Genomic DNA, 24,445 nt, shown 5'->3' with positions numbered 1-24,445 from the left:
TGCTATTAATTAATTTAAAATACGCTAATTACATTTATTGTTTACAATTACAACAAAATATTATTTGTTAGAAAAATTGTGTGCACGTAATCGATTATAAAGAAATTGTAATCGAATATGCATACTAATTTCATATGTCTTTGTGTCAATATTTCATACTGGCAACAAAATGTCCTTAAACAGAAAAGTGCCACTTTGATCCCTCCTAGGAGGGAAGAAAAGTTCGCTTTTCGAATAGGTGATGTGAAAAGGAATTTGTGATTTAGTGTGACAACAAACCTTCCTCTCCGTACAAAGGTATTAATGGTTCAATTTAGGAATCGGGTATCCCACCAAAACGAGACCATATGGCTCGCATCGCACTGTCATAAAGTTATCAGATCTCATGTAGAACCAAACTTTTAACTCTACACGCCCTAACTCTACAAACTAGGGCTTACTACCCACACCAGTTTTCTATTTGGCCAAGCCAAATATTTTGAATAAGGTTCAAGGTTCAGGTCAAAATATATGGCTTGGCCAGGTACCTACCACTTTTCTGTTATTAACTCTCCTAAGAAACAAAAAGTACTTAGACAATAAAATCTTTTTTACGTATGTTGATAAGTATCAAGTACTGTAAGTAAACAAATCGTAGCAGTTTAGCATAAATCGTACGAGTATATAGAATGAAGATCAATTTACACGTTCATAATAATCATATAACCCGTACTTACTCGTACACAAACCGCAGGACGCACAGGTAGGCTGGCCGTTTAAAAACACTGAATATATATTAATGGAAACCATTCCAGTTCGCCTTTATTTTACCACTTACTCAATCCTTAGAACTAGTACCTAATGCAGTAAAGTGTGGATGTAATGACAGAATTACATGTAATCATTATGCTAACGAGCAGTTTCCAGCACCTCGAGATCATATTACAGTGGAACCTCGATAAGAAATAATCTTCGTTTATACAATAAACTTATTTGCTCGAGATATTTGACATCAGTAAGTAAACCAAAACAATTAATTCTTACAGGACATTTACAAATAATTATGCAAGGTGTAACAAAAGTAGTGGGGATCCGTTTAAAGGGCATATTGGGTATCGTGTTATGATTAGGAAAAAGAAAAAAAAATGTTTGGAACGAAAAATGTTTTTTTTTCTATGGGGCAGGTCGTCCACGACCGGCAATCCTCCATACAAAGGCCAAAAATTTTTCACGTCAAAACATTTTTTCTTCCCATTATTTTTGTTACACCTTGTATTTTGCCCAACTAAGAATAAAATATGAATGTAGATAAATACAGGCAAAGATAGATATAACTCCGTAATAGATGGATACAGTCTAAGGAAAAAACGTGCCTCGAAAATCAAGAAAGTTTGATTCTCGATCAGATGGCGCCATTACCTTTAGCCTACTTTCGTATAGATGGCGTTAACGGTTTCGTTTGTTATTTAACAATTTTAACGCATATCAGTAAAAGAACATGGGTCAAAATAATATAAAAATAATCATTGCAAATATTGCAAATAAAAAAATCATTTATCCATATATAAATAAATTTTATGATATTTTTATTTTTAGTTTTAATCGTGTGTCGATAGATGGCAGTGAATTTACTGTGGCTACAAAATTTATTATGACAGTACCGCTCTATCCTATATATAGGTATCCTCATTGGTACAGGTTATACAGGTATCTATAGGTACATAACCGTAATTCATAAGGCACCTAAGTACACCTCGCGCAATTGAAAACATGCATACGACGTCATCTAAACGATATTTATGCGTATTTTGATATTCGTTTTATCGAGGCTCCACCAATTGTGTGCATCCGTCATTTTGTGACGCCTGAGTTGCTGGGGCGACCGGTCTGCCGCGGAAATGTACGAGTTGGTATGCTCGTAATATGAACATGGTTATAAATGTGCATTTATGCAATGAGTACTTAGCTGTAATTAAATAAAGATAGTACCTAAGTACGGACGGACGGACGGACGGACTAATTTTCAATTTTCATTGATATAAAGGCTAGACATATGAACCTGGCCATAAACGCGCAATGTGTAATTAACAGATTGGTACATAAGTAGTAGGAATGTAATAAGTACATTGGAATAATTTGCCTTAGGTTGATATTGAGATCGACATTAAGACTAGATCTATAAAAAGGTAGTTTTAAGTTCCTCGTCTTGTGTTTTTTTTTTGAAGTAAAACTTCTTTAGGTGCGACAATATTTTTTTCTGACGGAAGTAACGCTCACAGTACTCTATAGTCTATGTAGATAGTTTCCGCTATTCAAAAATATAGTTGGTCAAACCAAATTGTCAGTAAAGAGGAACAAAAAAACTATACTCATCCTTTTCTTTTGTCTGTTAGTACTAGTGTAACACAAAGATAGTATGATTCTCTCTGTCTATGTCTGAAATGAGACAGTCCTTTGACTAACTATAGTAAATGTCATATCATAGAGTAACTTATATATACTGAGATAGAGTATACAGTCAACGTTGACATCACTACGCCATCTAGCGGAAAGTGACAAACTAACGGACACAAGGGTAATAGGGGATATTACTGCAATGTTCTGCCACCAGAGTGCAGCACTAGCTCTTTTAGTAAACCATAGAGCAACATACATACTGTACCTTTTACAGGTTTTTGACAAGTTTTCGGAGATAATAAAATATGACATTGATGCATCAAGGCGGTTTGTTTACAGAGGACCTACCGGGAAAAGCGACTTCGAAATTTCGCTATCTGCCTCTTTATCACTCGAATGAGCAAGAGTGACAGAGATGTTAGATAACGAAATTTCGATTTTCTTGTTTCGCGATAGACCCTCAGATTGTGGTAGTGGCGCCACCTGCGCAGAGTGACGCGTAATATTCCCAATATTTTAGGGGATTTTTTTATTGTTTTCATGGTTGATTACGATTAGGGTAATAAAAATCTTGTGAATTTGTAATTACTAACAACCGTAAGGATATTTATATCTGAATTAAATTGATTGAACTGAATTGAATAAAAATAATTCCCAGCGTAAAGCAAAAGATCAAAGCGTATCAAAAAAAAATACAAATGCCAAATTGTCAATTTATTTTTTCAGTACTAGATACTGCAGCAAGAATAATAAAAGTAAATTTAGTAAAGTATTAATAAAAAGTATTTAATATAATCTGTTTAACACGCATATAAAAACGCAGGTACAAATTGGATATTTTTTTAGTTATTATAGAATAAAATTAAAAGTAAATATCAAAATATTATAAATAAATAAATAGAATACTTCTTCACTTCAATCAACAACTCGTTTCGGTACAATGATAGATGCTGCTTTTTCAAGAAAAATTGCAAATTTAGAGAGTAAAATTTGTTTCACATTTCAGATAACATAAACCTATAATTTCATGCATAAAAAATTATGATGACATTCAAATGCCTATTTTTAATGAATAATATGAATATAACATTATATCATTTTTTGTAAAGTATGTGAATAATAAATATAATTAAATTATAATATCTCGGTGGCAGCCACCGAAACACGTAAAGAAAAATTTAGTCTTCGCCTCCCGTTTGATACTTTGTCAGATGATAGTTTAGGTGCTATTGTGAATTAAATAGTGATACCAAATCAAAAAACTGCATGTAGTATATATTCCATCAGGCTTTTCAATAAATGGATTACGCACTACGCATATTTTGCGGACATAAGTGATAAGGCGCGTATTTTTTACATGTTCATGCCATCAACTGACGGTGGTTCCATCGCGATACAACCGGCTGACTATTTTTTTTATTCATGATAGCGTCTAAACTATCATCTCACAAAGTATAAAACGGGAGGCGAAGACTAAAATTTTTTTACGTGTTTCGGTGCCTGCCAATCCTCAACCCACCAACGGAGCGGCAGCTGACGTCCACGAGGGTTCATCATACATAGCCGTTAACCACTTTACGAATTATCGCCCGGGAGGCGATTGGTCATGGAAATCAGTTCCTGACTCGCGGTCTATATCAAATACAGAATTAGCGGTAAGGGCGTGCGAATTGCAATCCGGAGGTCACGGGTTCAAACCCCGGCTCGGATCAATGAGTTTTTCGAAACTTATGTACGAGATATCATTTGATATTTACCAGTCGCTTTTCGGTGTAGGAAAACATCGTGAGGAAACCGGACTAATCCCAATAAGGCCTAGATTCCCCTCTGGGTTGGAAGGTCAGATGGCAATCGCTTTCGTATAAACTAGTGCCCACTATTATCCGACAAAGTATCAGCCGGGAGGCGATGACTGACGATATATGCTCCTGGCCCGTGGTCTAAAATACCGTACCTTTATAGCTGGGGAGCCGCCGAGTGTAGTTACTCGAGCGTCGAGAGACCTATTGGAATCGAAAGATTATTTATTCTTCTTCTTATCATCTATAAGAAGAAAAAAAGGTTATATAAAGTTTTTTTCCATCGAGAAGGAAAGCGTCCCCAATTTTTTTTTACTTTCGGGGGGTTGGTGGAGGGTTAAAAAATCATTAAGTAGATTGTGGATTTGGTCGTTTTGGTCCAAGTTAATGGCATAATTTTTTTCTATAACTTAATATGACATATGACACTTATTTTTTTCTGACGACCACAAGTTCGACGCCCGATTTTGACATTGTAACCGTCAGATTATGGAATTGCGTACAAATAATCATCAGATTTACTAATAGCATAATTATAGCATTAATTTGGACTAAAATGACCAAATCCACAATCTGCTTAGCGATTTTGTGAACCCCCTACCAACCAATTGCTCAACATAGACGACTAAAAGTGGTAAAGGTAGACTCCATGGGGTAGCAAGATATCACTCATATCTTAATCTGATGCGCTCGAGTAACTACACAAATCCCCTCTTGGGCTCCTCGACCATTACACGTGAATTATATCAGTCTTAAATAACTATGGTGCTCCGATACAGGAAACTCCACTCCTCCGCTCCTTTCCGTAAATGTAAATGTAGTTAGGTTCGAGTATCTGGCCTACCTAGTATCCTCACCTGTAGGTATGTCACCGTATTCTCACCTTACATATGTGTATGTCACCGTAAAATTGTGCACTCGTCAGTTTACAATCTCGCTAGTTAAATTATAAACTGACGGTACGAAGATTACAAACTAACCTAACTATAACTTTCGTTAGATTGTAAACTAACCGGTGTAGGTACAATACGGTGTCATGTGCAAATATAATAGTTCCCAAAACATATGTTTAACAAAAAATATGGTATTAAATACCACATATATACCATATAGATTTAAAATAAATTTTATTTTAAATCTATTGTTAACACTGTTCTTCATCAGACAGTAAAACGGGCGTTTTTTTGCTATAAAGTGTTAGAAGGAGATTTTTATTAGGCCCTTTTAAGTTCATATCTTAAATATGGAATCCTTGTTATGCCAATTATATAAGCAGGATAGAAAGTATCCAGAAAAAGTTCCTGAAACACCTAAGCTTTAAGCTAAAGCAGCCTTATGACTCCTCTAATGACCTAAGCATATGCAGGAAGCACCATCTTATTCCAGTAAATAAACGGCGAGAGATTGCTGATATTGCATATACTATAACTTATAAGCATCACCATATTGATTGCCCTGAACTGCTATTTAAATTTTCATTTAATACGCCCGCCCGATCTAAACGTTATTCCCCCCATTTCGCTTAAACCTACTTCATCCAATTACAGACAAAATAGTTTTTTATGTCGTGCTAGTCGTAATTTAAATATTCTATCCAAAGATTTGGACATTGATGTTTTAATAGTTCCATTCCTTCAGTGAAGCGAAAATTAGTGAATCTATTTTACTTTGATCCTAATTGTTTTGTTTTCACGAGTAACAGGTCTGCGATTTGTCAGTGCTTAAGTATTTACGTTATCTTTATTTTGCAAGTAGCAAACTAAAAATGAAATATATTAATTGCTAATCCGTTAAGTGGACGAAAACTAGAACATGGACGGGAACAGGCACAATGACTCTATGTTATTCAAGAAAAATAAATGGTATGGGCACAGCTTGGCTGGTTTTAATTTGGGAATTTGGATTAGCTACAACATACATTACATACTTACTTAGAACATTGCATAGGTATCAGAGATACAGCATGTATAGAATGCAGAATGTACGAAACTACGAAGTAATATACATATATGTCAATGATAGGTATTATTTAAGGTTCACCTTTAAGGATTAGGCATAAAAAAGTAGGTACCTACCTACTTATTATACAGGCAATAGCATATCTAAGTAAAATGCGATGACCGATGATTGTCAATTATAAAGCTATTAAAGTTAGACATAGGTTGGTAGAGTTAGACCAAGCTAAGTTGGCCCAGACTAGCTGTGCAAGTGTTTTTAAACGTTAAACTTCTATAAAATTATGACGCCTAAATAGATTACAGGAAAATCTATAAGAAACCTGCGGTCAAACGTGAGTCGGACTTAAGAAAAAACATGTGCGAAGTACGAAATCCTTCGGACGCGAGTCCGACTCGCACTTGGCCAGTTTTCGGATTTCGGCTCGGATTGAGCATTGCCTTGCATCGGTAATGAATTGATAATGTTATGTGATATGTGATACACATTCAGAGAGACAATAGCACCCAACTCATGACGTTATTTTAAAACTTGCTTTTTTTTTGGTAATGATTATACTGTTTGGCCTCACCTGGGGCCAGTTACAGCTTGCGGTATGAGTGCCAAGAAAGAAGGAGAGAGAGAGAGAAAGTATGGAAGAGTGAAAGATGACAGAGAGATGAATAGAGGAAAGTAGATAACAAAATGTGGTAGCAAAAACTAATGACGCTATATAAACTTTAAGAAACACTTTGTTTTGGAGAGAAATATTTTACTAACAATTTTTAAAACTTGCATTTGCTCGTGTTTGAGAGCCACTAATTTCTGACATTAGTTACCTACTCACTTTTCGAACTTGTAGCACGAATACTAAGTAACTAACTAGAATTAAAGTGGTAGAAATATTGGCATTAACAGTAAGTACAACCTATCTAAGCAATTCATACAGTTTGAAACGTGCGTGCGTGTGTTGGTTTGGTACCTACCGAAGACCTATCGAGCATTGCAAACTTTAAAAGTTCAAAGGCGGAGAGGGCGACCGTTTGACGGAACCGTAGCCGGGCCGGAGTCCTTCAACAAATTCAGTCAGGCCAGACGGGTCTTTGTGCTAATCTTAGAAGGGACAAAAAACCGTCGGGTTGTGGCCCTTCTTACACGGTCCCCCGTGTCGGCCGACGAGCCGTCGGCCGCGCAGCGTGCGACCGACGTCGCGTCAGAACCACACAAGCATACTATACGTACACAAACCCACCAGCCACCAGTACTCCGCGCGGCAGCATTCGGGGTGCGCGTGTCGCCTTTCAAACGCTCACATTAACACACTGACGCGCCACAACTGCATTGTGCATTTACGACGACAATCGTAATTTGCTAAGCTGAAAGTGATACATTGCCGGCGTTCCTGTACCCCCACGTAAATGTTCGTGCCCGTCCGCGAGGAGAAAAATAAACATAGCACTTCGGTAAGTTTATTTATTGGTCGCTTAATACTTTAAATCTTAACTTTCTATCGCATGTGATACACTGTAAGACTGGCCCTTAGGATGCTGGGGATCGAAAAAGAAAAAAACCTACTTTAAAGCACTTGTATTTACTTTGAGAGCATGGGCTTCTAAGTAGGAACTTTTAAACAAGTTATGCTAATTTAGTTGCGCTGTTGATGATTTAATTCTGTATCAATAATCATCATCCCACACATTTAACCGATATTAGTAGCGAAAGCGAATTTTTTTCGAACTAGAGACTTGCAGTGATTTTTCATCTGTTTCCGATAGTGAAAAGGCGCTTGAACAATTACCGTCCACATAGGTAATTACTGATTACCCATAACCGTTCTAGCCTAGGAATGTGCTACAGCGCTGGGAATATACCTACATTCCGGTCACTCGATTGCAGTTTTACACTAACATTCCGTTTGGTGAATACCTAGCTGATAGGCATTCACAAGAATTTACATCCAGTTTCTACCTAGAAGGTAGGTACCTACCATATTACCTAGGTGCAAGTAAACTTGTATGGTATGTACATAGGAATACGTACGGGTAGAGGAACCCGGTTTACGGGGAACCCTCGGTGCGCGAGTCCGACTCGCACTTGGCCGGGTTTTTTTTAATTAGTAATAGGGATATTAGGTACCTATTCGGATATATTTAGCACTTCATTGACCTTCGCTACCTATTTGATGTTGACTGTATACTGTTTCTATCTATGTACCTGTACCTATGATTATGATGAGAATAGGCTTGATGTCAAACTTTTATTAATGGTACGAGTCCTATCAATCGATCATGTTTGTTTTTGGCATCAAATGTCAATATGGGACCCATTGCATTGAAGCAATACAAAAGTCAAAAATGATAGTCAAAGTCCGACAGTCGTACTTCACTCGCGAAACGCTCCTAACAAAACGATAAGTGAACGTGACGTCAAGGTCACTATGAGCCCGTCTTGAATGTTTGGAAAATAAGTGAAATTGCGATTTTGTCGTTGAAATATTGCGTTTATGCATATAGTTGCTATAATATATAATCTTTTTTTGATTAAATGCAAGGAATCGAATGGTATCTTTACTTTATTCCTTTTTGGAAGTTAAAGAAACTTTTAATCTTTGAAACTTAGATCCTGTATTACTATTTTTCAACACACTTGCTCAAAACGACGTTTTTATTTCACCGATATTTGGCTCATAATCCTAGATATTAAACACGCGTGCTTTTTCATTATATTATCATTTCCATATATTATTTTGATATCCACATTAAGTAATGTGATAAATTGCTCATTTCCTATATATTTTACTAGATTTTGTTATAAAATTCAACATGTGTCATCATCCCTATTCAAACCTAATCTGCTTCCTAACAGGTAACCCAACATTGTGACAGGGTTCACAGGAAATATGTATGAATAATATTTCAGTATCCGTGACCGTTTCCTCTGTTCTGATCCGCTTATCTAATTCTAATTTATTAATTAAATATGTACTTACGACTAGGTTAAACGTACAGTTTAAAACTTTATCACTGAATTAATGTTCGAATTAGAACCAAAAATGACAAGTTTGTAGTCTATATTAGTTTATATTTTTTTAATCGAATGACATGTTTATTGTTTTTAAACAACCGCAGCGCCACCCGCTGCGCTGCGTTAAAGCGTTTTCACATTGTCCGATCCGATATCGGATGTCGGAGGACGTTTGGAGAAAAACAGCTGCTAGAAAATGCCCCATGGCATCAAGTCCTTTAATTTTAGCATTAACGCTTTCTTTTGAACAACAAAGTTTAATGTATAAAAAATATGAGAAGGCACTTTTATACTTTTTGCTTCCTTGTAGTCGTATCTGACACTTGATATTGGATCGGATTTTACAATGTGAAAACGCTCTTAAGCTTTGTGTGTTTATCATTGCATGGTTAGACTTTGAGGAAACCATTAGGAAGTTCAACTTTAAAGTATTTTTTATTCGTTAGTCAAAAACCAATAACTCTGTTTCTGGAAGGTCGGTTAAAATATAAATTAAATACCTACTGGAATGGCTGGAATAAAGCAAGTTTTAACCAGGGAATATCCTACACCGCCAACAAATAAACTAGGAAACTTTCTGCAGAAGATTTGCAGAAACGAAGTTTTGCAGTAACTATTGGTAGGTAGGTACTTACCTATCAAGTTATTAAGAAAGAATAAAACATTTTTATTAAGGAGGGTTTACAGGGAGGACCTTCGAACCACTCGGTAAGCTCGCGGTTCAGCTTTGGAATCTTTCGCTTGCTCGGGTATCAATATTAGTACGAGGTGTTAAACAATAACTGCCCCTTGTAAATAAATAAAAAAACTGGTGAAATTGTAATAAAAATTTAACCGCAATATCTAATCTAAGGCAGTGTTTTAGTGGATCTGAACGAACATAGGAAGCTTAGCTGTATTAAGTGATAATACTGCAAGTAATAAGCCAACCACTCTATCCATCGAATTCCAGAAATATGACGTGGCCCCTCGAAAATATGACGTCATCCTCGATCCGATATATTAATCATTTAAACTTACTGGCAATATCATGATCCCACAGACACTCAGTGTTGAGTTTTGTGGGAGTAATAAATAAATAAAAAAAACCGGTCAAGTGCGAGTTCGTTTAACTCGCGCACCGAGGGTTCCGTACAAACTTTCAATTTTCTCATGTAAATAATAATGACGAAAGACTTTTGACCAGAAGTATACTAAGCGCAAAGATAGATATAACTCCGTAATAGATGGATACATTCTAAGGAAAAACGAGCCTCGTAAATCAAGAAAATTTGATTCTCGATCAGATGGCGCCACTACCTTTGGCCTACTCTCGTATAGATGGCATTGACGGTTTCGTTTGTTATTTAACAATTTTAACGCATATCAGTGAAATAACATGGGTCAAAATAATATAAAAATAATTAATGCAAATATTGCAAATAAAAAAAATCATTTATCCATATATAAATACATTTTTTGATATTTTTATTTTTAGTTGTAATCGTGTGTCGATAGATGGCAGTGTATTTACTGTGGCTTCAAAATTAACTATGACAGTACCGCTCTATTCTATTATATTCTCTTTGCTAAGCGTAATTGTGTACAGCGCCATCTATCGGCAAATTGGCTAACTAATTTTGCGCGACCTGTATGTATGTTCGTTTTTCAGGGATAATTCCTTATCATGTGAACCGATTTCAACAATTTTTGTTTTATTTGAAAGAAGGTATTTTTAGTATAATCTCATAGACATTACAACTATTAAAAGTATAGCATACACCCGCAAATGGGCGTAAATTGCAAATTAAATTAGAAATTGTTTTATGATAATTAAAAAAGAGTTTTTCAAGATAGAGGTGTGATTATATTTTTCCTGTAATATTTATGATAGTGTTATTATTATATAAAAATTAAAAAAAAAATCGGTACTAAACTTTGGAGAATAGGGGGGGGGAATGGTATTTATTTGACATTTTCCTTCATAAGTCTTTTTTTTAACTGAAAATCTAATAAAAAGTTGTTTTGTTATGTTCAATTCGAGCTCTTTCAGATGATTTTCCACTCGACCTAGTAACTATAGACTTTGAAATTTTGCCCCCTCTTTATATTGGGCATTTTTCATAATTAATATATAATAAGGGTTCCTTTTGTACATTTTTGGTACGGAACCCTTTTTGTACATTTTTGGTACGGAACCCTAAAAAGCGTGTGCGAGTAATCTTTACGCGCAATTGAAGTAAAACTTCTTTGACGTTTATCGCTATGTTGGCAGTTTGACGTGTATCCTATTGTGCGTGTGTCACTACTGAGCGTTACTTGTTACTTCCGTCAGAAAAAAATCTGAGTTACCCTCTAGTCGCACCTAAAGAAGTTTTACTTCAATAACGTAAAATTAGGTACAAAAGATATTTAAAGCTACATACATCGACCTTAATATAGCCATTTTTAATTATCATGAGAGCTTTTTTTTTATGGAATTTGTTTTTCACTCCTAATCTTAAAATAATTATAATATCGAAAATAAGGCATAGTTTAGTTAATCAACATCTAATTTTATAAAAATATTTTGTCTATAGGTACTTCCATATCATAACTAAAACTAATGGCCTATATTATTAACAAACCTTTGTTAGGCCAGGAAATGAATGCTCTAAAAAGTTATAGAGGGAAATGCTTGGAACACAATGAACATATCAAAAGTCCCCGCCCGTAACCCTGGTGCCGGGGACGAGTGGGGGGTTTGAAGGTTCCACTTTTCGGTTTTTCGATTATATCTCAGAAACTATACGTCTGAGCGACATAGCCACTTATACAAAATGAAAAGTGATTTAATTTGTTACAAGTTTTATTCAGTCAAGTTTTTCGACGAAGTGGCAACAAATACTAACATTACCGCAATAAAATATTTATTAGAATGGTAGGTATAAATAAAAAAATCAATGGTCATACTAGTCTACTTACTAGTACTTAAATTGCAATGTGTTAAATGTAATTGAAATTTTACTCTTCAGATTAGATTATGAGTAGGTAAGTGTATAAATACATTCCTACATAAGTAGATAGCAAACCTTTAAACTAGCATTTCTTGTATATTATATTTCGGGGATCTCGGAAACGGCTCTAACGATTTCGATTAAATTTGCTATATGGGAGTTTTCGGGGCGCCATGGGTAAAAAAATATGAAAAAAATCGTGCAAGTAAAGCTTAGTAAATACTTTCAAGAAAATCATAGCAAATATGATCAGTTACATAATGTTTGACACGGTAAACAATAAACTTATTCTTATTCTTATATTGCTAAATCATTTTGAGTTTTTGCAAAAAGTCTTTCCTTCTTATTAAAAGTGCGTCTAAGGTAAGTTAAGGCCCCTTGCTTGTTACAATACAGAATACCCAAAAATATCCCCTGTTTATGGCAGTCTATTATGACGGACAGGTAACTACGGAACCCTACACTGAGCATGCCCCGACATGCTCTTGGCCGGTTTTTTTTAATAGAGATATATCTTGACAGTTCGCATTCAAAATCTGCAGCAAATATCAAACATTTATTCAGCGAATAGGCCGCAGGGGCACTTACAACTCAAATTTTAACAAGCAATAAAAATAACCAAAAATTACAAAAAAAAAAACAATTACAAATATGGAATCAATGAAATATTAGAATAAAAACTTTGTTAGAGATGTATCCAATCTCTAAATGTCGAATTACACAAAAAAAGAATTTAGAGCAGTTTAATTATTTTTTACATATCTTTTTTTTGTTAAGTTATTAGAGAATATATATATATATATATATATATATATATATATATACTTTTGGCACCTACAATACCTGCTTGTGTACAACATATGTAACATGTTTATTATGACTGTTTGTGTTCTAAATAAATTAAAAAAAAAAAACATACCCTGATACGCTACTTTTGATACTGAGTGTTAAAAGTAATAGCCGATAGCCCGCGTGAATATCGTCTAAATCTTGAAAAAACTATACCTACCTAACACAATAAACCTACACTAATTAGTAGAAATGGACTAACTATATCTGCTATAAAAACTACAAATCATCACTTCGAAATTGATACCGATACCGACAATAGTTGTTCCGCTTGTTATTATACATATAATGAAGCAAGCTATGTACCTAATATGGAACCCACTATGTACACGCATATAAATACTAAAATGTACAACTGTCCACTCTACTAAAGCGGATGAATTTTTAAGTCAAATTGAAAACGCGAGTGTCCACGACCTATGTACACAATGTCGGTGTTCCTGGATTGGTGAGAAACACCATTCATATATGTACGGACATATACTCGGCCAGCCGTACCTGATTCCTCGAATACAAATCCCAGCATGTTACGATTCGAATACGATGATTTTATGAGGTCATGTTTGTGGTGCACTCCCCCATCGAGTATGATATAATTGATATAACTATGGAGCTACTGGCACGTGACGCGACACACTTGGCCGCACATCCTTCCTATGACATTCCCCCGATTTAATTTTAAAGGGGGTTTTTGTCACGCTATATGAAGGCATTTCTTATATGTTGGCATTATCAAGCTCGTTTTTAAGCTATCAATTCGTTAATGCCACAAAAAAATCTTACATTTACGGGGATCTTTACCCACCAGGGCAATACTCGTATATAATATACTCGCATAGTCCGATAAGAAATTGTAAAAATTAAAAAGTGGCAATACTGTAGTGTCGTCCCGTTTTCTTAGATTGATTTATAAGAGACGACACTACAGTATTGCCACTTTTTAATTTCTATAATTTCTTGTCAGACTGTAGGTCACAATCACAATTAAACATATCCCTTCTAGTGGCGGCCAACCTGTGAATGTTCGGATCGAAAGCAGTAAACTGGCGGTCCACCACTCACTGGTCGATGCGAAAACCAGTAAACTGTCGGCCACCAGTGAGTGGTTAAAGAGGTGTTGCTGTATTTAGAGTTGAAATTGAACGGTTTTAAGTATACTTACGCTCTTCTAGCTCCCAAAAAAAGGTAGCAAGTTAGACAAGGATAGCATACATCTAATAGTAGTTTAATATAACCTATAATACTTATATTCTAGTCATAGAGAAATAAGTAAGTGCTTACTTATTTCTCTATGGTATGTATAGTATGGCCCAAGGTAGTAAAACAAGCAGAATGAATACTATTCATTCATTTTACAGTAGACTAATAACACAAATCGTAGGCAAAAGAAACAAATGCCATTTGTCGTAATAAATGTAATAATTTAAAGAATGTTGTTATAATAATTGTAGTAAGCCTTGTACTCTTCCAAGCTGAGATTGCAGCTCTATTAAGGTGACTTCGTCATTGTTGCGAGTGTTGCGACATTGCAGCATGCTTTATCTTTTTGCCCATCATGATTGTTGGGATGACTGAAACAGTGTTACTTTTGAACACGAGAAATGTAATGAGTGTGCTCAGTTCAATTTAACAGCTTTGTTTATTTTGTAATTTTGATCTACTTTATGGGAATCGAATATGTTTTGTCTGTTACCCTTGGCCCCTCTCTTTTATTATTTTTAGACTTGATTTCAGTACTATATGCGGATGGGCATTTCACAGCCTGAAGTTCCTTAAAGCACGATCGCTTTTAGCCCCACATACAAGCACTGTTGCTTACTATCAAGTACAAGTGTTTAATCAGAAGTGTTAATTTTGTTGCTGTATTAATCCTGTTCCTATAGCCTTCCCAATCAATGGACCAGTAGACAGATCAGGGATCAGGGACCAACCAGTGCTTTTCACTTACCCGCACGCTGCTCAAACGCAAGTGCGTGTAAGCATTCTGGTTCCCGAGACGAGTTCACGTTGTTTAGATAACTGCACAATACCTACCTGAGCCTGCATTCCTCCGCCTTAAAGCTGACTAACAAATTACCTGTAACTTATTATTTTCGAACTGGCCGAGCGTCCTGCTGTAAATACCTTTGACTTAATGCATATCGTAAACGGATCAGGAAATATAATTTTCTTGCTTTGAAATTACTGGCATGTAACGGGAGAAAATAAGTGCGGATATAATTGTAGAATACCTATTAGCTGGAATGATGCACGTGTTTTTAACAGGGGAACTCGGTGCACTACGGACCGTGACAAGTTAAATATATAATATGCATATGTATATATATTACTCAATTGGCAGGCGCCTGGGGCATAACATTATTTAGGTAGAACCGGTTAAACGTTCCCAAATATTGGGCAGCGTGCCCATGCCAAAGTATGAAACAGACATCAAAGTATGAAATGTTTATCCTATTAAGACCTAGTCATATATTAGAACATAAACGTTACTAAAACATTATTGCAATAAGAATTTGGAAGAATTATAAGTAACATAGATCACAGGATGTACTTACGTTATTTTTGCGCTGCCCCGTAAGACATGCGCAACGCGCAAGCGACATTACCAATCGCCGCGAGGTCGCGAGGCAGACCGGGGAGGATACTTAGAAATGTAGTTAATGTTACCAAAGATGGTGGCGTTTTCTATGAATTGGATCCGTTAGATCCAGACAACCTACTTTTGTGTAAAGTTGACTTCCTAATCCTACATCTATGTCTCTAATATGCAAACTACAGCACCAGACGTCAATATAAAATTAATAAAATTTAAAGGCTGAATACTTACAACATTAAGAAGCTTGTATATACCTCGTATGTGAACACCTTTCTTTATTAATAATGTTGTTACCTAGCAACTGTTGTTTACTGTCAGAAAATCAAAAATTAATATCGTAAACACAGATATGATATGAACTCATTTTCTCTATTAATTTTAAAGTGCAGAGCAGGGCAGAGTAAAAATGAAGCATTCATTCATTCATTCATTTATTTACTAACAATATACCATTATACATTGTGTCTGAATGTCATTCTATTTTACAATATTAATTAACATTAAATATATAAAAAAATACAATAAAAAATATTACACTCATAAAACAGAACTAATAATGTCATAAAAATGTAGGTATTTTTACTAATACTTACATGTCTACATTAACGAGATCATTTAAGTCATACAGGCGGTTATGATCTTATTATACAAGAAAAAAAATACATAATTAGCTTCTTAATTTAGTCATTTATGAAATCTATTACGGAATAATATTTTTTTCCTTTAGTCTTGCATTGAAAACGCGATGGTTGGCAATAGTTTTATATTGTAATGGCAGACTATTGAACAACAAGACGTTTTGATAACAAGCGGCGTGTTTGATAATATTTAGTCTTGACACTATCTTGTTTTGTATGTCTTTCCTTCTAGATGACATTCTGGCCTCCTGCTCTTTCTGACTTTCACAGTGTTTTAAATCGCTTGATAAAATCCATTAGACAAGCAAGCATTAAACACGAGTAAAATTCAAATAGGGAAATTAGATTCCCAATAGTTCTAGTGTTACAAATCCTGGAGGTTTAAAATTGTAATAGTGCTTAAGTCAATGCCGGGAGGTTTTGATATTCCCGAAGGTAAGAAGAAAATACTATCCTTGGTGCTGCTCATGGCAACTAGTGATGAAAAGGCTAGCTATGAAAAATACCTTTACAATTTTGAAAATTCAAAGCGCAATTTTTATTTTGTGTACAACAATTACAACGACATTCATAACGCAGCTGGCCTTCGTTATTCTTCCTATCCGACAGGTATGGTGCAAAATGATTCCATAATAATCGTCGCGTGACAATGGGAAGGCATTGCTGCTATTTCAGTTTAATAATTGCGCTCAATGATGAATAAGTAATTAATTAAGAACATTTTTAGCTGGGAGTAATTTCCATAACTGCGATTAGTGTTAGTTACTTAGTTATTAACTACTGAGAAAAAGGGTTTTTACCACACCAGCTCGTGAAGAATATCTGTATTCTTATAAAAAAATGATGAGAAAGTTATATTTTATGCACAAGAGTGGGGCAAAGTAAGTCGATGCAAATTTTGAGTTGTTTCCTCCTTGGTAAAATTGACTTATATAAATAATGATTTTGAATAATAAATATTTAATAGCGGTCAATTCGTTGTGAGATAATGCTTTACAGCTAGCTGCTAGGTATAGTATTTTCCCCGCGCTGGTGTGGTGAAAATGCCGGGATAACGCGAGGAAAAAGGTGTGGTAAAAAATTTTGTGTTATACTCGGCAGCAGTTTGTTTAACCAATCTGCCTTAAAACCCTCGCAATGCTCAAGATTCTCGCTATTTAAGCTCGCGGTTCAATTCTGGAATCTTTCGCTTGCTCGGGTGTCAATAGTAGCACGAGAGGTTAAACGACAACTTTGCCCCCTTGTACTCGTAAAACAAATGTATTTTCTGTATTACCTATTTCATTTGTGTTATTGGCCACTAGCGGTCCGCCACACTTATCCGTCAAACAGATTCGACAGACGATTTGTACTTATACCTATATATATGCCTAGCTAATCAAATACACTTCAGTGTACATTATAGGCACCTGATTTCAATGTATTTTAATATTCCACATAAATAATACTAATTTACAAAGTTATTTATTAAGTACCTGCTTACTGCCAAAGGGATTTCGGTTATTAAACTTAAATTGCTCAGACGACCTCAACAGTATCTAACTAAAACGACATCGACATCCACCCAAGGTTGATAAGTGGTTAAGTGTAGTAGTGATTGGCTCGAATTAAAAAGGCTATAATTATAATATTTGACCTCATGCACCCAAGTAAACTCCTTTAGGAGGTAGTTTAAAAAATACGCGAAACAGCATCTAAATAATTAAAAACATTAGTAGTTTAAATGTTTTTCTATGTAAGATTAAATTTGTTTCACTTTCATATTTTCAATCAATATTTGAAACGAAACTGTAGGGAAGTACGGTAAGTACCTTATTATTATTAAAACTTTTGGAATAATTATGTATATGTTCGGGAACATTAGTACCAGATAACCAACCATAAAAAACTGTCACGACTCGTCAAACTAGAAGTCTTCAAGGGCAGTCTCCTAAAACTGAGTTCATCAAATTCAAAGACTGCCTTCATGAGTCATTAATCATTATCAACTCTCATGTCGGCCTGTGATCTCTCAACACACAAAATCAAAACAAAATATCGGATGTTACAACACTCATATTTCTGCATCAATAGACTAACTGCGATCAATTGGCAATGTGCACATTTCCGCTTCACTATTTATCGACAGAAAACTGAACTAGGCAGAATATATAACTTATAAGGTAAAGGTAATAGGCAAGTATAAGTTTAGAGAAGAGCAAGGGGCTGTATTTTGCGTAACCACCACCAATACATATACCTTAGACTAAGACAAACTTATTTTCAAGCAAAGATAGATATAACTCAAGGATGTTAGATTCTCAAAATTCAAGATAGAAAGTTTTGAGACAAACATTTTATTACGAGTCTAAATGTACAGTCACGTCTGAAAATATCGATACGAACAAAGTGCTAAAAATATGTACACACGACCTTATTATATATTAAGGTAGTGTAATCAAAACTGCCGTCTTTATGTGTTATTTATTATATGATAATTTGTTATTTGATAAAAGAAAGTAATTCTTGGGCCAAGATCTATCTATATACATGATATTTTATTTCTTGGACGAAGATATTTTAGTTTCCAAATCGAAATTCAAAAGATTTTGAAACTAATTTCCTTGGATCTAGATCTTTTTTTATCCGTGTAAGTGAGGTAAAATCACGTTTACACTTTTTATATCTAATTTAAATTTTTTCACTAAGCGCCATGGAATCGCCCATCTTCCCTTCCACCTCCTCCCGCTCTAACTGAAATGCTTATGAACAACGTTACGGTCTGCAACAAGTCCCAACGCCTTGTCCACCCTACTCGTCTTACACGGCTGTAGGTAAACAAGACGGTAACGTGAGCTGCGTGCTGTAACTCGTCATTATACTAAATGGCGCAGAGTACTTGGATCCAGGCACTGAGAATTAGCAATGCGTATAAGCTCTAGGAACCTGACTCTTGATTTAAAACAGTTGGCTCCACTTTCTTAGAAGTAAAACGACTAGTTTTGGCTATTAATATTTTGTGACTATAATCAGAAATTGAAAACACTATCGGGCTTTGTTGAGTAAATGAGTAGTTAATGGATATTGGTATTGTTTATGAACCATTCGATAATAATGCTTTATTGGATGTCGATTAAAGTCCTCACATACCGGTGACGAACTGTGCTGTTTCGAAAGGTTTTTTCCTGCGAACCTTATGAGTAAAGAACCAATTCCCTTCCAAGTTTTTCAACAGACTACAAATTGAGGTTCTTTACGAAAGGATCGTACCTATATACTACGGGATTTAAACTATTTAAAGGGTCAGGCAGGACGCGCATATGACACTGCTGGAGTTGTAAGCGTCCATAAGCCGTCTACTATCAGTCAGGCCTTTCACGTTTGCCATCATCGTCGTGGTATAAAAAGGAAGCTACTGATATTTTCAGGCCCGATATATAAATAAAAGTAGGCAGTAACGGTATGGGCACGTTGCCGGCGACATTCCACGCCTGGCGCCCGGTTGGGCGGCCGACGTCCCAGTCGATCTGACTAAAACTGCTTCAATACCCGATACCTACACGGTGAGATTCTTACTCAGCCAACGGGAAAACTTTTTGCTTGGACACCAGCAATCTCAACCATGCCATTTATATGGTAAATGTAAAATTTCGTTTGGTTGGATGTTTGTTATTGTTACAACGTGTTTTTATCCTGAATCATCCCTCCCTAAAGGGTTTCCCACTTAGCGAGTGCGTACCTAACTTTCTAAATTTGAGTAATAAACAGCTACGAATTCAGGATAAATTATTTTGTTTTTAATTAAAATTAGGCTAGAGTAGGGTGTGTTTGCTTTTATTTTATTTATCTTCATTGTTTTGGACAACGTGATGCGCTGATTGGAAAGTCATTAGAAGTGAGGACTATAGTGTGGGTAAGGGAATCCTCGAAGACGTAGATTTTTCAGACCATCTTTGTCTATTCTCTAGTTTTCCACTATCATCATCATCATGTCACTCAAAATAAATGAAAACGAGTCACTGTTTCTATTCGCTCAGTTATATTTATATTCTGTCCGTTCTTACAGTTTTACCTATCCCGATGTCTGTATGTAATGACTGTAATCAAGTCCACCCACTTCCCGGTTTATAATTTAGCCGAAATAAGAGATGACTGTTGACAGAAAAGTACTATTTACGGCAATTATTTATTAACTAGACATGCCCGCAGCTCCGCTCGCGCAAGTGAAATAAACAACTTTTTATGCATAAGTATTCTCATAAGATTCTCCTGACTTAAAATGAGGCCTGTAATTTTACGATCACGATTATCATGGAACGGTGATCAATGAACAGGAAAACATTTTTGAATATGAGTCATTGAATGTAACAAACAGAATACATACTTTGATGAGTGTGTCCTTATAATCTTAAGTTACCTTGTGTATTTTTCCGTGAATATACTTTGTACTTAGCACGTATGGCACGTAAAACGAATGTGCGCGACTTTATCCATCCTCATACCGAATTTCATCTAAATTGCTTCAAGGGGTAAAAGATCCAGAAATAATAATTTACAGTCGCATTTATAATAGAAAAAAAAACAGCTGGGATTTTTAGAACAGAATGTGTTCTTTAGACATCCACTGATACGTATATACATCGTACTTGATCGTTTTTGTATATGCTCGCTGGTCCGTATTATATGTCGGTCATTTGCCGTCATGCACAACGTAAAGGACAAATCAAGCGCATTCACTTATAAAATGGTCTACGAGCACCGTTATAATTTAAAATAAGCATTTAAATATGTGTCAGGTACGTTGGATATTTTAATGTCCGAACAAAAAACCCGTGAGTCATGCACGCGGCGCCATTATTCTAGAGCTCTCGAGCATGCTCAAGAATCATCCTTCAGCCTTTTAAGTAAACACTGTCCCACTTCCAACTATTGATTATGGGAAGGATAACATCAACAGATCGAATTCGTACCATATATTGAGGAGGGTACGCTTAAGGCAGATGTAAAGTATCGACGTCTGAGGAAGAATACAATTTGTAAATGAAATAAAAAAAAATTATATCTAAGTGGGTAGGTACTTATATCATAATTACGTGGTGGTAGATGGTTTAATTAATTGATTAATTAACGTTGCTGGTATTTAGGACAGCACCGTTATGGTAATACCAGTAATCACATTTCCTGATAAGATATCCAAGAAACAATATTATTCGGAAGCCTTTGAGGCAACAACATAAATATTTTTTTTATTAAAACGATTGTAACTTTTTTTTTTACTGATCACGACTTTTTATTTCCGTACGTCGATTATAATTTATATACCCATGAAGATACTACGAGATCGACGACCACTCACACAATAAAAATTTACGAACATCTGCAATAAAAAAAAATGTGCGCAACTGCGCAATAAAAAAAGTAGAAAGATTCAGTTTTTATTATCATCAGTCTTCGTCTGCTGTGTTCACGTTCAAGGTTTTTGCAGAATTAATCGAGAACACACATTTTTACACATCTTAAAATAGCCTTCGCATACCTATTATCTTTCGGAAGAATAACACCCCGAATCATAAATCTTGTAGTACAGGTAAGTATTTCATTGTTTAGCATTTAGAACTCCTATCCTACCTATTTGGGTATAAGTAGTCGGATATTGGTCTGATATCATTTTCCTTTGTTTCTATTACACGAGTACGGCAAAAATTGACTGTTTTGAAATACACAGATGTTTACGAATGTGTTTATAAAACCTACAGAAAAAAACAAGCCTATTCGAACGTGCACCGTCCGGTCAATCATATTGGAACCATATTAGTTAGCTGTCATTCGCGCGTTCATTTCGTGCGTATTAGTGCGAGCGAGGCGCCCGCCCGAATGACAGCTAAGTGATATGATTCCAATATCATTTTAATGTCGGTTTGATGTCAGGTGCACAAATTGACCTGTGTGATTTGAACAAATTGACCTGTATGTTAAATATCCTTGCAATAGTTACAAACTGGTCAAATCCTGTTTCTGTTTTAAGTCTCCACAATGTTTACCGTAGCAGTCGCACGCATCTGGTTGCAGCGCATGATACGATTCAATCATTTAATTAAAGAATGACATTCAATGAGCCGAGTGAAGCGTTCAAATTGACACTATGCTTTATTATTCTCTTGCGTCTTAGGCCTCAGACTGGGCGCTACGCCGCGCTGCGCGCCGTTTGCGTCTATTCCGCGCCCTTACCTTGAGAGTTTACACTCAACTGGAACTACTGGAAGCAAGTCTTCTATGACTATGTCCGAAGAAAAATATATTTGTACCAACTGATTGATTGTATTGATTTTGGGTTTAAAACGATTTTTATCTCGGTGTTAATATACTGGCGTTACCTGCATACCATAAGTACTCCGAAACGTAGGTACCTTTTACATCCTAATATATCGGTTGTACCATACTCCGAAATGTAAATATATCCTTACCGGACCAACGTGTAGATGGAGGCAATGGTTGTTATTATACTGTCCACATTGACCAATCTGTGTGAGACTGTGTGCGACGGTATAATTAACGGTATTTTTAGGGTTCCGTACCCAAAGGGTAAAAACGGGACCCTATTACTAAGACTCCGCTGTCTGTCTGTCTGTCCGTCTGTCACCAGGCTGTATCTCAAGAACCGTGATAGCTAGACAATTGAAATTTTCACAGATGATGTATTTATGCTGCCGCTATTTATAACAACAAATATTAAAAACAGTATAAAATAAATATTTAAGTGGGGCTCCCATACAACAAAACGTGATTTTTTTGCCGTTTTTTGCGTAATGGTACGGAATTGCTGTTATCTTTACGATAAAACCGATCTGCACTTAAGCAAAAGCGTGCATGAAATAAATAGTAACTCGGTATTTTCGCGTTTACTCTGTTTACTATACAATGTTTACTTACTCACGTCACAGTTTAGAACATACTTTATCAACCATATGGCAAAATAATGTCATGCTTTAGCAGTGTTTTGATGTGACTGTAGATACCGCTTAAATACTAGCTGGTAGAGCACGTTGGCTCGGCGCCAACGCAGTTTAAAGGATGACTCACGTTAGACCGGGCCGTGTTCGGGCCGGAGCTTCCGGCGCTTCGTTTTCTATGTAAAGAATCACGTGATCACCTGTCATGTCATAGAAAAGTAACTAACGGCCTCCTTAAAACGGCCTACAAAGTCTGGGTCGGCTTTTGATTTTCAACAGTTTACAAATACTATCACTGTTTATAAATCCAATAAAACAATGTTTTTAATTCCGTTTTAGCAAATATACTTTTCTTTTTTAGCGCGACAGTTCTGGGTCAGAATCTAAGTCAGTATCACCCACAGTTCATATTGCCTTGACCCTGTTTAATGAATTAAGTAATCAATCTACCCATTTAATGAACCAATATGTTAACTTAAACACCCTGTAGCTCCTAAAGTATTGATCGTAGAGTGAAAATAAATATAACCTAATTTGTAGAAAATTTTATGTAGAAACTTGTTCGAAGTAATTATAATGCAATTCGTACAGATATTCGAGATACGAGCAAAAATCTGAAAAAAAATATATACCTTCAACCCCCCCTACACCCTCAGCTCACCCCCCACCCCCGAGGACTTTTAGTATGTTCATCTGGACACCACAAGGTACAACTATACCAATTTTCAAAAATACACGAATTATTTCCGCAGATTTCTTTAATTTTCTTGGGTTATGTTTTATAACCCGTCAAAACGACGGCGGCGTTTGCCGACTGCTCATTTTGCTGTGCTACGCTCGTCGTAATCGAAAAGAGAGAGAGAGAGCTCGATATTTTTATAACGAACAGGTTTGTTAGACAATGAACCTTCGCGTAGATATTAATACTAAATCTGGCACTAATCACTTTTTGACATAACCTCTTATCAGTTTCGGTTTCAATTATGTTTCAATGGTTTCTATTTGCATGTAAATATACGATTTCAATTTGCATGAAGATGCACATATGCTTGCAAAATTCTTTTAAAATTATATCCCAGTTCTAATTAATTATTTCTATTTTGGCATAATGATAAATTTCAAGTTTAAGTAGCATGAAAAATACAAGAAAAACACTATCACATACAAATTCTGGTAAGCTCGTTTTTATTTTGTACCACCAAATTTTCAACAGGAGAACATAGGAAACAGAGATTGCAGAGTGGAAACTTCACATTATCAGGCAATCCCTTTGTTTCCATTCTCGGCAATAATGTACTTACTTAGCCTTAATTAATACAAAAGA

At 35.7% G+C, this 24,445-nt stretch overlaps 1 protein-coding gene across 2 annotated transcripts in view; it reads left to right on the top strand.

Moving 5' to 3' along the window:
* The first annotated feature begins 7,363 nt into the window (after positions 1-7,363).
* LOC134753957 (beta-1,4-glucuronyltransferase 1) overlaps positions 7,364-24,445 on the top strand; it is a 76,183-nt gene continuing 59,101 nt past the window's right edge. For both annotated transcript variants that reach the window (XM_063689989.1, XM_063689990.1), the window contains exon 1: positions 7,364-7,573. The gene's annotated coding sequence lies outside the window, so the exon portion shown is untranslated. The remainder of the gene's footprint in view (positions 7,574-24,445) is intronic.

Source organism: Cydia strobilella, chromosome Z (genome assembly GCF_947568885.1).
Source record: "Cydia strobilella chromosome Z, ilCydStro3.1, whole genome shotgun sequence".
Classification (NCBI taxonomy): Eukaryota; Metazoa; Arthropoda; class Insecta; order Lepidoptera; family Tortricidae; genus Cydia; species Cydia strobilella.
This window is presented reverse-complemented; position numbering and strand designations above follow the sequence as displayed.